Source organism: Rhinatrema bivittatum, chromosome 5, assembly GCF_901001135.1.
Source record: "Rhinatrema bivittatum chromosome 5, aRhiBiv1.1, whole genome shotgun sequence".
Lineage (NCBI taxonomy): Eukaryota > Metazoa > Chordata > Amphibia > Gymnophiona > Rhinatrematidae > Rhinatrema > Rhinatrema bivittatum.
This window is the reverse complement of record NC_042619.1, coordinates 182613202-182628610: the sequence shown is the minus strand read 5'-3', so window position 1 is coordinate 182628610 and position 15409 is coordinate 182613202.

Sequence of the window (15409 nt, the reverse complement as noted above, 5' to 3'; positions counted from 1 at the left end):
CGACTCTCCTGGGGCAGGATCTTAGGCACGCGTGCGCGCTCCTGCCCTCTTAAAGGGCCCGTGGCATGACAGGACTGCCGGCTCCTCTGCATGACGTCAGTCCCAGATAAGTATATAAGGTGGCTCCTGGCACTCAGGAGTCGCCTTAGCAACTTCTCCTCCCCTCTGTGGTTTAGTTGCTCCTTGGCTCGGCTGTTCACTGTTCCCAACTGACCTTGTTGGTTTCCTGACTTGCCTATTCTTTATTACGTTGATCGTCGCCCAGATTTGACCTTTGCCAGTTTTCACTGACCACTTCTGCACGCTGCCTGGAACCGACCTCTGCCTGAACTCGACCATGTCTGACTGCTCCCTGGAACATGACCTTTGCTTTGGCTGACTACCCACGGACTGACTACCGGTATTTGAACCTGACTCTGGCCTTGATCCTTACCATACATCCAGAGACTCTCTTTTGGCCTGCTCTGGCCTCTCAAACATCTAGCCTAAACATCGACCGTGCACCCTTGATCATGGTGGGCACACACCTGAACTTTCTCGTAAGGAGATTCTGAGAGGCCCACCTAACCCCAGGCAACCCCAAGGCAACCCCAAGGTAACCCCAAGGCAACCCCTGGCTTGGTTCCCAGGCAGCCCAGGGAACCAAGGGCTCAACCCAAGGGAACCCTGATTTGCTATTGGTGAAGCCCCAGCTAGCCTCTGCCTCCTCTTGTGCTCCACGTGCTAGTGGCAGGCGCTCTCTGGGTCCGACCAGGGAGCCTACCAACCCTGCACTAGGCCAAGGATCCACCTCCCAGTGCAACATTATGTCTGTCTGACCAGATTTTAAGCTTCAAGGAGTAGGGATTGTCCATTATGTGTCTCTGTATACTGCTGCGTACATCTGGTATGCACAGTACTAATGATTAATAATTATCAAGTCTTGGTATTTGGTCTCCTTGTAAACATATAATAAAATCTGGCCCTATCTGCTGTGAGAACAGGAGACACAAGTTAGACCCATGTTCTAAGCCTTAGTCTAGGTCCGTCTGAAATCGTGTCTGATGGCACACCAACTTCCTGTATGTACTTTCACCTTGATTTTTGGTGAAAAGCCCATGCAGATAGGTTGAGAACTGCAAACATCATAATATCAAGCAGAAGGAATGGAGGCTTTGCGCTGCTTGTATAATACCAAGCAAACAAGAAAACTAGATTCTACTACTAAAAAGTGCTGTTACAGCAATACCCTGTGCAAACTAGATCACATACTAACCTACAAACAGGAGCTGTATGCATGGATCTCTCAATCTTTTTTTATATCAGGGCACACTTTCAAGTTTGCTTGATCCTTTTGGTGCACCGAACCAAATTTTACAATGTCACATATATTCATACCCGCTGGTCACTGGTCATGTGAATGTGAAAATGCCAGGAAATGTACTTTAACTAAATCGAACAGTCTAAAAAGCCTAACACATGACCAATGCACCCAGCCCATCAGGGGATGTCCAATCTCTCAATAGGCCAATCCACCTCTGCGCAGGGATGTAGAAGACCCTGGAAATCAGATAATGGGTGAAGTCTCTCTACCACTACCCCTCTCCAGGTTTTAAACTGCCATAGCAGCACCCCTTTGAAGTGGATGACTGGAACAGGCTCCTCCTTGGCACAGTTTCACTCGTCTTTGATTTGGGAATTTGGCGTCATCAATATTTGGCACCCTAAGCAATTGTCTATGTCTAAATCCAGGCCTGCATGAATTATCTGTGCAATCTTAAAGGCCGGACAGTTTAATAACATAAAAATCAAAGATGCTCATGTTTCCTTTAGAAAATGCTAATAGATGCCATGAATAGGACTTTTTGAGACCAATTTTGCATAGAGCGGAGAGCTGTGTTTTTGATAGTTTTTTGCACCAAACATATCTTATGATGACATATGTCCCATCAGAATGACTCCAAGGCAAGCTGCTATTCACAGAGTTTTGCTGAAAAAACTGAAAGTCTGAACTTCTCCAACTCTGCAAAATGGAAGAGTAAACATAGGATTAGCTTAAAAAATAAATCTAACACAAAGGAACGACTGATCAATGCAGTATTTTTTTTTAACCGTTCTAAGTTATGAATTCGGACGATGGCTCTAAAAACAAACAAACAAAAAAATCCAGGTCGTGCTCCAAAAAAAAAATAACGAGTAAAGAAACAAAAGAAAAAAAAAAGGTGGGTTAGGAGTGCTTTCCGAAGGTGCTGCGAGGATAGCCACATGTGATGCACAGCGCAGTCTCAGCCGCTCTTCTCAGTAGAGGAACGTTAGTGCGCTCGGGCCGCGCGTTAATGTCCTGTGCACAGACCTCCTCTCCACACTGCCCATATATTCTGCCAGTGCACCAAAGGGCACCAGAGCGTACGATTAGGAAGTAAAAAAAATCAATAGGCTTCTTTCCTAGCCATTGCTTGCTCTGCAAAATCATCTATCATAGGCAGGCAACCGAAACGAGCCAGAATGTTGCTGTTCTCCCTCTAGTGGGCACAGAGGAGCTCGCCCTGAACTACAGCTTGTGCAGCACAGTGAGATGATTTACTTTGGTGCAGCTTCAGGCACTGGGACCTGGGAAGCAACAATTTGTACCTCTGTGGTGTTGAAAGCTCCTCTCCAGCACCTTGGGTGGTATAAATTTTTTGTTGGGCCAACATATAAGATATCGCACCCTGCAAAGGAATCCAGCTTCCTCTAAGGCCAAGAGGGCAATCGGCTACTTCAGAGTAATTATTTGGACATTCTCATAACTGACCAGAGAGACACAAAGGATACAGCTCCCCAGTACAAGATCTAGCATAGCCCTGGGCTGTCCTGGTAAAATTTCAATACGATAAGAAGTTACAAAGCTAACAAAAAAAAAAAAAAAATCCAGGGGTATGTAAACGAAATGTGTCAGTTCTCATGAGTAACTGAACTTTTAAATATAACATCTTTTACCTTCATAGAAGTTTTGTCCACGCTGGTAATCTCTTTTCTTGAAAAACTGCTGTGACATGCACAGGTATTGTTTGTAAGTGTGGTAGGTGTATTTCTCTGTAATCAATCTTTATATCTGAATACCTGCACAAACTAAAGATCATGTAACTTCAGCCAAGCAACTTTAAAACAGGAAATACTTTCCCTTTCAGTAACATACATGGTGGTAAATGTTTCTAGGGAGGAGGGATGGTATTACCTAAAATACACACCTTTAATCAGCTCTTTATGAATAGTTTGTTGGTGTTTGAAATCATATGTTGTACAATACTCGCTCAATTCACAAAAGAAAACAAACTAAAATTAAATACAGCTATCTGCATCTCAGACCCAGGGGTTCTCAGCCCAGTTCTCGGGACACACCTAGCCTATCAGGTTTTCAGGATATCCACAATGAATATAAATGAGATAGATTTGCGTGCGCTGCCTCCAGTGTTTGTAAATCTCCTGAAAACCAGACCTGTTTGTGGCACTCGAGGACTGTCTACAGGGATATGCAAACTTATTAGGCCCTGCCCCCTTCCATTCATGAAATTAGCTGGGACCTTCCTCTTCCAATCTCATCCAAAATGTGTTTTGTTTCTGGCAATGCAACCAGATTTGGTGTGCCAATGCTATATTTTTTATTTGTTTTCCAATTTAAAATAAAATAGTAGTTTGTGTACGCCAACTACTATTTTCTTACTAGAGAACACATACAAGCACTTTGTGGTTAAATTTGTCTTGATTGTCAAATCTCGTTCACTACCAATCTCTCTCTCCCCATCTCAACAGGTCTCTAGCTCGCTTTCTCTCTCCTTCCCCTGTCACCCCATGAGGTCTGTGTCTATCCTTCCCCATCCCAGTACCCTACCCTTACCCAGGTCTCCCTCTCTTTCCCTCCCCCCCCCCCCAACTTCCACCAGTCTCTCTTCTCCCCTATCCTCATCATTCATCTCCCCACCAATCTCTGTTTCCCCACCTCACTCATCCCCCCCACCAGTTTGGCTCTCTCTTCCCCACCAATTCCTCTTTCTTTCTTTCTTGTCCTCCCATTAGTCACCCATCCACGCCATTTTCTCTTTCCTTCACCCCTCACCTTACTGCTGCATCTCTCATCTTCCGGTTGCCATTCATCATCTGGCCCAGGTGAGCCACCGCTGCTTCCTGGCCTGCCTTCTCATCCAGCCCATACTTCTAAGCCTTCCTCATCTTCAGGCCCACTGTGATTTGGGGGGGGGGGGGGGGAGCAACCAAACTCCACTCATACTCCCCCTCTAGCTCTGCCCTCAGCTCCAATCTCTGCTCCCATTGCCAATTTCTTGCTTTGTGTTTACAGTCAATGTCATTCTTACTTACATACATTCTTCACATAAATCATAGTTTATATAGTGATTGAGTCCCAGGCCAATCAATAAAATGCTTGATGCTAGAAAACCAAACAGTGCTAAAGGAGAAAATGACAAAATCAGCATTACTAAAAGAAGTGTCGGTACTAAGCGACTGTTCTGAACTGTAATGGAGAGAGAGAGAATATCATCAAATACCATCAGTCAAAGCCAGAGCAAATCAGGCCTAAAGATACAGAAACAGTCCTAATTGTTTGGGCATCATTCACAGGATTAATAATCTTCCAAGCTCATCTTGATATATACATTACACCATACAAGCTGTTTGGCGCAAAGCAAGTATGAAGAAGAGCACTTGCAGTAAATTTGAGAGGCTGAGACCATACTCAACATACCCTAGCTTAAAAGAGTGAGGTTCATTCTTGTCATTCTACGGTATGTGCAAGACAAACCCAACATAAATCCTGTATCTCCACTCTCCCCAAATACACACGCATGCCTCTCTAACAATGGTGGCAAAGCAAGATATTTTTCTCTACCTCTCACCACACAAAAAAATTCTAGTGTAGGGATACGCAGGGACATTTTTTTTTGGGGGGGGTGGGGGGAGGAGAGCGGGAGGAGAGGTTCCCTTGGGTATTGTTTCATTTAATATTTATTTTGTATCTGTAGTTTGAAGAAACAAACATTTTTGAAACTCATGAACAAAACAAAGCAAAAAAAACAAAAAGGGGCCTCCCCAGGCTCCTCTCCTGTGCACCCAATCTCTCCCACTCCCACAGAAATTGGCAGGGCCACACATCAAAATGGCACCCTCCACTCAGTAAGAAGGCACCAGAGAGACATCATTCCAGCGTGACCAAGCAGAGGGTGCCATTTTAAAGAGGGTGTCGATGGAAGATGTCTAGAGGCCTGGTCCATGGGCTTAGGCCGAGGGCCTGGTAATAGGACCTGAATTCTGAGGCGAGCCACAGCGTCAGGCCGAGGCCATCGGGATCTAGATTTGGGCCTGGCTTTAGGCTTAGAGCTCAGAATCGGAATCCAGCCTCGGGCCTGGGCTAAGTCTGAGGTCTCAGTATTGGAACCTGGCCTCTGGGCCAGATCCCAGGACCAGGCCTCAGACTGGCCACATCACTGGGAATGCCCATGGATGGGGTAAGTGGGGGGCCAGTAAGGTTCTTGTCCCCGGTAATTTTGGGGGGGATAGTCCCAGGATTTTTTCTTTATTTTTTCAAAACAAAGCAAAAAACAAAAATGAACAAAATCTTGTTGGTTTTTCTATCATTTCTTATAAATAGATAAATAAATATTTACCCAGTGGACTAATCTCAGATGGGCAGACTGGCTGGGACATTTTGAGTTTCATCTGCCATCATTTATTGTGTTACTATGTTATTATGATGCACTGGAGTTGTAACCGTCTCTTTTTATGTCAGTAAGGAGGTCCAGACAACTGATCCGTAAAGATAGACTTTTATTGCCAGCAAGATGCAGCTAAGACAAAGGCTCAGTACAACTGCATGCCCCTCCCCTCCAGGAGCAGACTCTTATGCACTTTACAGTTCTTATCTTTTACACATGCGTTCTAAGCATTGCTGAGCAAGCATATTCCGGCTGAAGGGGCTACTGACCCCCTCCCTAGACACCCTGGAACTTTCGTGAAACTTCTCCCATGTTCTGCAGGAGAGGCTGCTGGGACTTGCAGTTCTGGAAAGGAATTCGCGAGTCTGCAGTAATACAGCCCTTCACATAATACATCCATTGTTCTATTCTAGGTTACAGCAGTGAAAGCTTATCAGAGAATAAGAACAGCGAAGCCAAAAAATGAAAATGTGCAATGTGCTGACAGAGAGTTTCTCAATGTCCTAATTACAGCTGTATTGCAGACTGTAAGTAAACCCGTCATGAAGCAGGGAATTCTGGTACATGAAGTCCTTTGTCAGGTTGAAGCGTTCAGACCCCTTCATTCCCCCCTTTGATACTTATCATTCTTTATGAAAAGTATCACACCATCACAACGCAACTGTGGAGCTGAAAGAAACAGAAACAAGAAAAATTAGCAATTTGAGTTCTCAGGGGGCCCTAATTTCCCAAACAGTCCGATGGTTTCTTCACGGGTTTGAGACGGATGGGCCCTAATGGCTCCACCCCCCTTTGTAGCCCGAACTTGTCATGTATGGGAAGATGGCCCAGGATAAAACATGAGGATGGTTAATGTACAGTGACAGAAGCTGCGTGGCTGTTTTGCGTTCAGCAATGTCCTTCATCACCCGACGAAGGCGGTTTGAGCAAGAAAGGAATAATTCAGGGTCCTAAAAAACAAAACAGAATTAAACTGGCTGGGATAACAAACAAGCTCTTAAATCCACCGATCATGGAAAACCAACCACGGAATCCATTGGTCCAGTCCCAAGCACTATTCCATTGCTGGACAGGGACGTGTGCCATCTTGACCATGCGATCAGTGATGTCTTGGATAACCTTGTTTTGGTCATCTACCTGTAAACAACAATTGGAGAGGTTAAATGTTCCACAAACCCTCCTTCCTGGGCCAGAGGGTAATCTAAAACCAATCTATTCTGGTACACTGCAGTCATAATTTTGGTATTTTGTTTTGCCCAGAGTTTAAGAGCGAAAGCAGTCGTTGGTGATGAGCTCCAGGACTGCCTGAAGCCTGATGATTCGATGCAATTAATACTGCTTGGAAGGGTTCCCGAGTTGCCCCTTTTTGCTGCTTCATCTGCTCTCTGATTTCCTTGACAATAGGGTTTGATTTCCTGGTATGTGCTTTGTAATGCATTACAGCCACCTTGCGAGGTAGCCAAACTGTGTCTAGTAATTCACGTACTTCTGATGCATTGTTCAATTGTTTTCCCTCTATAATGCTCCATGCACTTGAATTGTAAGGAAGGCATATTTAGAGTCTGTATAGATATTTACAGTTTGTCCTTCTGCCAACTGCAGAGCTCGAGTAAGGGCAATTAGTTCAGCTTTTTGTGCAGACGTTCCTGGGGGAAGAGGTTGAGCCTCAACGATTTCATCTTCGGATACAACAGCATATCCAGCAGAACGTATCTCATGAATGATTTGGCTGCTCCCATCAGTGAATAAAGTCCAAGCTCCTTGCCAGGGTTGATCCCTCAGGTCTGGTCTACTGGAATGTATTGTAGCCATGACTTCTTCACAATCATGGGCAACTGGTTCAGGTGCCGGCATAAGAGTGGCCGGGTTCAAGTTTTTGCTGTCTTGTATTTGAATTTCAGGAGTTTCACATAGTAAGGCTTAATACTTGACGAGACGTGAATTAGTCATCCATTTTGGTCCATGGGTCTCTAGCAGTCCTTGAATGGTGTGGGGAGTTGTTACATTCAGAGTTTGACCAAAAGTTAATTTGACTGCTTCTGGAATTAGTAAGCATGCAGCCGCAATGCTTCGAAGACAACCTGGCCATCCTTTTGCAACATTGTCCATTCCTTTTGACAGATATGCAACAGGTCGTTCCTATGATTCTAGAGTTTGAGTCAATACCCCAATGGCCATTCCTTTCTTTTCATCGACGAATAGATGGAATGGTTTCATTACATCTGGCAATCCTAAAGCAGGTGGTTCAATTAAGGCTTCTTTTAGTTGACGTAAGCTTGCCAGTTCGTTTCCTTCCCATTGGAAGGATTGAGATTCTGCCTCTTTACCCCGCAGCTTGTCGTATAGGGGTTGGGCCATAACAGCATAGTTAGCAATCCACAGCCTACAGTATCCTGCAGCTCCAAGGAACGCCCGGAGCTCTTTCTTGCAAGTGGGTACAGGTTGATCTCTTATAGAACTGGTGCGAGAAATCCCCAGACATCGGGTTCCTCCACGTATTTGGAAGCCTAAATACTCTACTTCCAATTCACAGATTTGAGCTTTCTTTTTACTTGCACGATACCCTTTTGAGTACAACATCTTTAGCAGCTGAAGAGTGGATACCGCACATTCGAGGTACGTCTCTCGAAACAACAGAAGGTCATCCACGTATTGTATGACTGGCCCATACTTTACTTGATACATCTTTAAGTCTTTTGCCAGTTGCTCACCGAACAGCGTAGGTGAGTGCCTAAACCCTTTAGGCAACCGAGTCCATGTGTACTGCTGCTTTACTCCAGTATCTGCATTTTCCCATGTGAAAGCAACAATCTTTTGACATTCCTCCGCCACCAGGACGGAGAAGAAGGCATCTTTGAGATCAATGACACTGTACCACTTCGATGCAGGAGAGACTTGGGTAAGGATTGAATATGGATTTGGCACGAGGGCTACTAGATCTTCTACTTGACTATTCACTTTTCTTAAGTCTTGTACTGGTCGATAGTCATTAGATCCAGGCTTCTTTACTGGCAACAAAGGGGTGTTCCAAGCAGATCAGATTCGCCGAAGAATGCCCAAATCATACAGTCTTTGCAGGTGTATCTGGATTCCTTGTCTGGCCATATATGGAATGGGGTATTGAGGTTGATTAATCACCTGTGCATTCTGTTTCATCTCTATCCATATGGGGGTAGCGTCGATAGCTATTCCTCCCGGGTTCTGCTCGGACCATACTTTAGGCACGCTATCCATCAGTTGTCTTCGTTTTTGTTGAGGGGGGTGTTGTTTTCATATCAATGTTCGATGGTTCGTTCGACTATGGGAAGATGTAGTCTCCATTCTTCTTGGAGGGGACAGATGAGTATCACTGGATGGTCCCCGAAGGAGGCTTTAACTTCCCCTGTTGGTTGAAATCTCAATGTGGTCTGAGGCTTACACAGCAGGTTCCATCAGATAAGGGATACCATGGTCCCGCCTACTTGTATAGTTCATTCTTTCTGCAGAGGGGCAGTGAGTACCTGACCTGAGGCGCCCACTATAAAAACAGTCTCTTTCGTCGGGGGGGCCGATTGGTGCAGTCATGACAGATCGTTGGCCTCTGAGTCCAACAGGCCCCTGATTTTTGTTGTGTTACCTCGTGGATCTCCACCAGAGGGTCAGTGGGGATTCTTCCCTCCCGGTCTCTTCAGGCTGTATGCTCCTTGTCGCCTCCCCCGCCATCTGCCAGTGGGGGTTGTCCGATCTCCTTCCTCCTCGGCCCCTTTGTGTCGGTGCAGGTCCATTTTTGTCGTTAGTATTCACTGCAGGGCTCCCGTATTTCTTTTGCCATTCTTCACAGTCTCTCTTCCAATGGCCTTCATTTTTGCAGTACGCACACTGATTCTTTCCCAAAGGGGGTCTTGTTCCCCCTCCTCTTCGCGGTCTGCCATTGTCTTGGCTCCTTCCCGTCCGCGTGTCCTCGAGAGCGGCGGCTAACAGTCACTCTCTCCTTCATGTCTCTACTTGCTTCTCTCTTTTCTCTTCCACTTCTCTATTTCCACATACCTGGTCTGCTATAGCTTTTAACTGGCTGAGGCTCATGCCCTCAAAGCCTTCGGCCTTCTGCAGCTTCTTTCGGATGTCGGGTTTCTATTATTAAGTTCCTGGTTGCAGGGACGGGCCCTTTTCTTCTCTTCCTGATCCCTGTTCCCATACATCTCAAAATACGATGAAAAGATCACTGTCCATCTGGAAATTGAATAGGTGACCTGCGCCTGGAGGCAAATCAGTTCTGACGAGGCTGAGAAGCTGCAAAACATTGCTTCCTTCTTACTTGTAAGTTTGGCATTGGGTTAATTCAATAAAGTAAACCTGGATCTGCAGGCAAGGATCCAAGGGGGGCGCTTTAGGTGTGCAGGAGTGATGATCAAACCCTTGGAAGCCTTGTATCAATTACATTGCAAACACTAAGAACATATGGTAATAGCCAGAGCCCAGCCCCCACCAGTGGTAAAAGAACATAATTGCAATATATATATATATATGTGGGGGGGGGGGGGCCACCACTTTATCATTTGGGTCGACTCATATTTGCTCTTGTTCCTAATCTTGCATAGTGGCCCCTTCTCTTGCCCACAACTTCCAATAATCCTTATCTTGCGCCTGCCACTGAATCAAAATTTTTAATATTAAGTCTTTGTTTTCTCTGGTTTTTTTTTTAATCATTTCTCTAAATTTCCCAGAGACAGCTTCAAAATAAACTGCGTCAGCAAAAGAGAGTTCATACTTTATCATGCGTTCCAATGTAACTTTTAAATAACAGATAATATATAGGAGACAAGTAAGAACAATAATTAACATGGTATTAGAGAATAGAAAGATAAGCATAGGGAGGACACTGGGATAGAAGATATGAGAAAACTAAAACTTCTGATTAGCAATGCCAGCATGAAACGCACAGCCATATTGAATGCCTACGCACTACGTACTGACGCGCAGTGGGACGCACCACCATTCCACTTTGTACTGTAACAATTAATTTGCTGCTATAAAATGTCTTAAAAATAGCCTGCATCATAAGGCACTAAATGATTTGTAAGGGACCCTTGGTTCTGGTATTTCTTTGCAAGTAGCAATCCTTTGTCAGATTACAGACAGTTTTAGCAAGGACCTTGGAGAATAAATTTAATCAGCAGAAACTCGGAGCTACAATTTCTTTTAATTAACATACCACAATTCTATCTTTATTCACATACGCACACCATGAACTAACTTTCAATAATGTTCTGTTAAAACAAACGAAACAATTTTTCTTTCTCTTTGTCTTCATTCACCCAGGCTAGCCCAATGTCCCCTTTTTTTTTTTTTTTTTTTTCTTCTCTCTCTGGCTCGATCCCCTCCTCTCTCCTGTAATTATCTCTGCCGTTAACCCTTAACTGCCATCAAGTTCTAAACTTCAACACCAGTAAATGCATTCTTCAGCAATCAAATCAGTATTTTAACTTAACACTGTAAATTAATTAGTTGTATAGTAGTCTTGTGCAGCATCTGTAAACCAAAACTCTTCTTATTAGGGTTTAAAACAATTAAAAAAATCCCTGGTACATGTGCTTGCAATTCACAGATAGCAGTTATCAAAAGAAATAATGCATTTGATCGTGGCTTCCTGGGTGCCTCTTGTTAAAATTATTTTAGGAAAGCGTGTCTCACTATGTGGAGCATAACTGGGAAAGATCAGACCATGCAAGAAAAAAACAGCAAAGGTATTTTGACTTATGTAAACTAGTACAACATTCCCTGGCTTGGAATTCCTTTCTTTTAGCTCTGCAGTGCTGCCTTTTCATAGGTTGGAGTCCAGTGAGTTAGTATTGATGTAGTATGGCAGGTTTGCCACACGTGTGCCGTTTTTGTTTTGTGTAATTTTTTTTTTGCAGGATTATGTAGAATTTCATAATGTGCCTGGGAGTGGTTGAAGTTTCTATTTCTGTTAGGGATGTGAATCGGGCTTCGGACGATTGAAAATATCGGATGATATTTTCAACATCGTCAGAAATCGCGGGCTCCCCCAAAACGATAGGAAAACCCCACGATATTGATCGTGGGGGTTCTCTTATCATTTTGGGGGAGGGCAGGAAAATCGGCACACAAAAATAATTCCTAAACCCACCCCAACCCTTTAAAAGTAATCCCTTAGCTTCCCCCACCCTCCCGACCCACCAAAAAACTTTTTACAGGTACCTGTTGGTCCAGTGGGGGTCCCTGGAGCGATCTCCCGGTCCCGGGCCATCGGCTGCCACTAATCAAAATGGCGCCGATGGCCCTTTGCCCTTACCATGTGACAGGGTATTCGTGCCATTGGCCGGACTCTGTCACATGGTAGGAGCACTGGATGGCCCGCGCCATCTTGTGCTCCTACCATGTGACGGGGCTAACCAATGGCACCGGTAGCCCCTGTGACATAGTAAGGGCAAAGGCTATCGGTGCCATTTTGATTACTGGCAGCTGATGGCCCATGTGCAGGAGATCGCTTTCGGACCCCCGCTGGACCACCAGGGGCTTTTGGCAAGTCTTGGGGACCCTCCTGACCCCCACAAGACTTGCCAAAAGTCCAGCGGGGGTCCGGGAGCGACCTCCTGCACTCAGACCGTCGGCTGCCAGTATTCAAAATGGCGCCGATAGCCTTTGCCCTTACTATGTCACAGGGGCTACCGGTGCCATTGGTAAGCCCCTGTCACATGGTAGGACCACAAGATGGCGCCGGCCATCCAGTGCTCCTACCATGTGACAGGGTCCGGCCAATGGCACGGATACCCTGTCACATGGTAAGGGCAAAGGGCCATCGGCGCCATTTTGATTAGTGGCAGCCGATGGCCTGGGAGCGGGAGATCGCTCCAGGGACCCCCACTGGACCACCAGGTACCTGTAAAAAGTTTTTTGGGGGGTCGGGAGGGTGGGGGAAGCTAAGGGATTAATCCCCCAAAATGATGAGAACCCCCACGATCAATATCGTGGAGTTTTCCTATCGTTTTGGGGGAGCCCGCGATTTCTGACGATTTTGAAAATATCGTCCGATATTTTCAATCGTCCGAAGCCCGATTCACATCCCTAACAGAACTAGAAACTTCAACCACTCCCAGGCACATTATGAAATTCTACATAATCCTGCAAAAAAAAAAATTACACAAAACAAAAACGGCACACGTGTGGCAAACCTGCCATACTACAGCAATACTAACTCACTGGATTCCAACCTATGAAAAGGCAGCAAAGCTAAAAGAAAGGAATTCCAAGCCAGGGAATGTTGTACTAGTTTACATAAGTCAAAACGCCTTTGCTGTTTTTTTCTTGCGTGGTCTGATCTTTCCCAGTTATGCTCCACATAGTGAGACACGCTTTCCTAAAATAATTTTAACAAGAGGCACCCAGGAAGCCACTCCAGTGCATCATAATAACATAGTAACACAATAAATGATGGCAGATGAAACTCAAAATGTCCCAGCCAGTCTGCCCATCTGAGATTAGTCCACTGGGTAAATATTTATTTATCTATTTATAAGTTTTTATATACCGCACAAATAAGGCATGTAATATGCAGATAAAATTCCCATATTGAACCCAATGCCAAATTTTCTCCCTCCCCCATGTCTTTTCCCTGACCTTTCAACCCTTTTCCTACCATTACCCACCATGCCTGACCCAAGCATGCCCAAAATCTGTTATGACAACATCTCCACTGCCTCCGCTGGTAGGTCATGTCAGGCCTTGCCATCTTCAACTTTGCTTCTTTCAAAACAAAGGCCTGAGCCAACAGCCAGGCCTCCTTCTAATGCCTTTATTATTGCCCACAACCACTAAGGTTAGTGAGGCTGTTGTGAAAATCCATCCCCTCAGGCTTACTGAAGTTTGCGTTTTAACTAGGGTCCCCTTCATGCATGTCATCCCAACCTTCTGAGGAGCCCGACACTGTTGTACCACTGCTGTTCACTGTGTTCAGGGTTGTTACCTTGCAATTTACTGTCCTGCTTATCCTCTCCATTCCCACCCAATGCAGTTATCACGGCACTCAGCATTTCTCCTGGCAGTTCATCTCTGAACCGTCTGCATGATTGCTACTGCTCTGTGGTCAGGGCCCTGTGCCAGTAAGCAGAGAATTAGGTGGGGAGGGGGGGCTTTCTCTCCTGGAAATCAAAGAGCAGTAGGAGGAGTTCCAGTTTTTGGATACCTTCAGAATTAGGCACCCTAGGCCTACAGTATGTGGTCTAGATTTAGATTTATCGAAATGTCTTAGCTGCCTACTTCCGAAGCTCTAGGCAGCGTACAATAAAAACATTCATAATCAAATACAAATAAGCACACTACAAAATATCATAATCTGGCCTTGTCTGTTGGACAATAGTCCTATGTCATCCAGTGCTTCAAAGTAAGGAGAAAAAAGTGTCAATATGGTCTTTCAGACACACACAAAAGGTCAGGGGTACTACAAGAAGCAAAGGCAGTAATGTCATAGAGTGCTGGGGAGTGTCAGCATGTTCCCACAATTTTTTCTAGATCAGGACGCTACAGGCTGACCCCTACAATACTGGGGCCAAGAGAGAGCTGTTATCAGCTGACTACTGTGATTTTCCTGCAGGCTAAGGAGCTGCTTGTCAGGCCCCTAAGGGATTTGAGAGGCTATGGCTGGCTCCCTCTGTGCTCGGAGCATAGGCACAGGTAGGAGACTCCCAAAGTTTCTTCTGTCACCTACTTAATTTGAAAAGCTACATAGAAATAGAAGATACAATGACCAATACAGACCAGAAGGTCCTCCTAGACTGTCCAGGTGATCTCTTGCAGAAAGGAAGTCCAGTTTTCAGCATTGAATGTGGCTGTCTGGAATGAAGTAGTGCAACTTTAAAAAGTGACATTATGATGGTATGTCATTCTTCCCAAGAGCAGTAGACCTTCTATCCTCAGACAAAAGAAAAAAAATGTATTTCTTTGGCTGGATTCCAAAGTATCACTCCTAGGCTCTTGTTTTCTCATACCTTGCTTGTGAATTAAACTATATTGATGTTAGAGAAAACTGTCAGCAAAGTTATAATAGTAGACCCATTTGTGTTTAGAAGTCTTTTTAACTCATACCATTACACTGAGGTATGAAAAGCAGGCCGAGTAACTGGAACATCACCCACGAGGGCTCCAGGAATGACTGACTGATTTGGATACTCGGTGACCTTCTGGACCCTGGAACACCATTCATCAGACTCTAGCTCCTTTTCTTACAATAACCTTACAATAATAGTTCTGAGCACCCAGATGCAAGGGATGAAGACCTGGGCATTCAGAATACTCCACATTTTGTTCCTGCCTTCCCAGAGAATCTAATCCTAGGTTATATACCCCCTTCCTCTCCCTCCAATGGTTTAGAAATTAGAAACTCTTAGGATAATTTTACTACCTACAAATCGCATAATTTCACATAGTTATCAACACTTCCAAAATTCACAAGTTCCCTGAAACAGGGTGGAGACTCTTTTCTCATCAAAGTAATGTTTAATTTCAGTTATAATCAGCTACAAGGCTGCCACAATGAGAGTTGTCATTGCCAATGCCTTAGAAAAGAATAAACAAACAGCAGGGAGCCCCACATGGTCCTTCTGGTTTTTTATCTTCTGAAGTCTTAGCTGGGAGGCTCCTGTCTTGTATTGCTAGCTGCACATAAAAAAAAAAAGGGATTTGTTAAATCCAAAGCTGGTGTGGGGAGGAGGAGGAGTAGGGCAGTA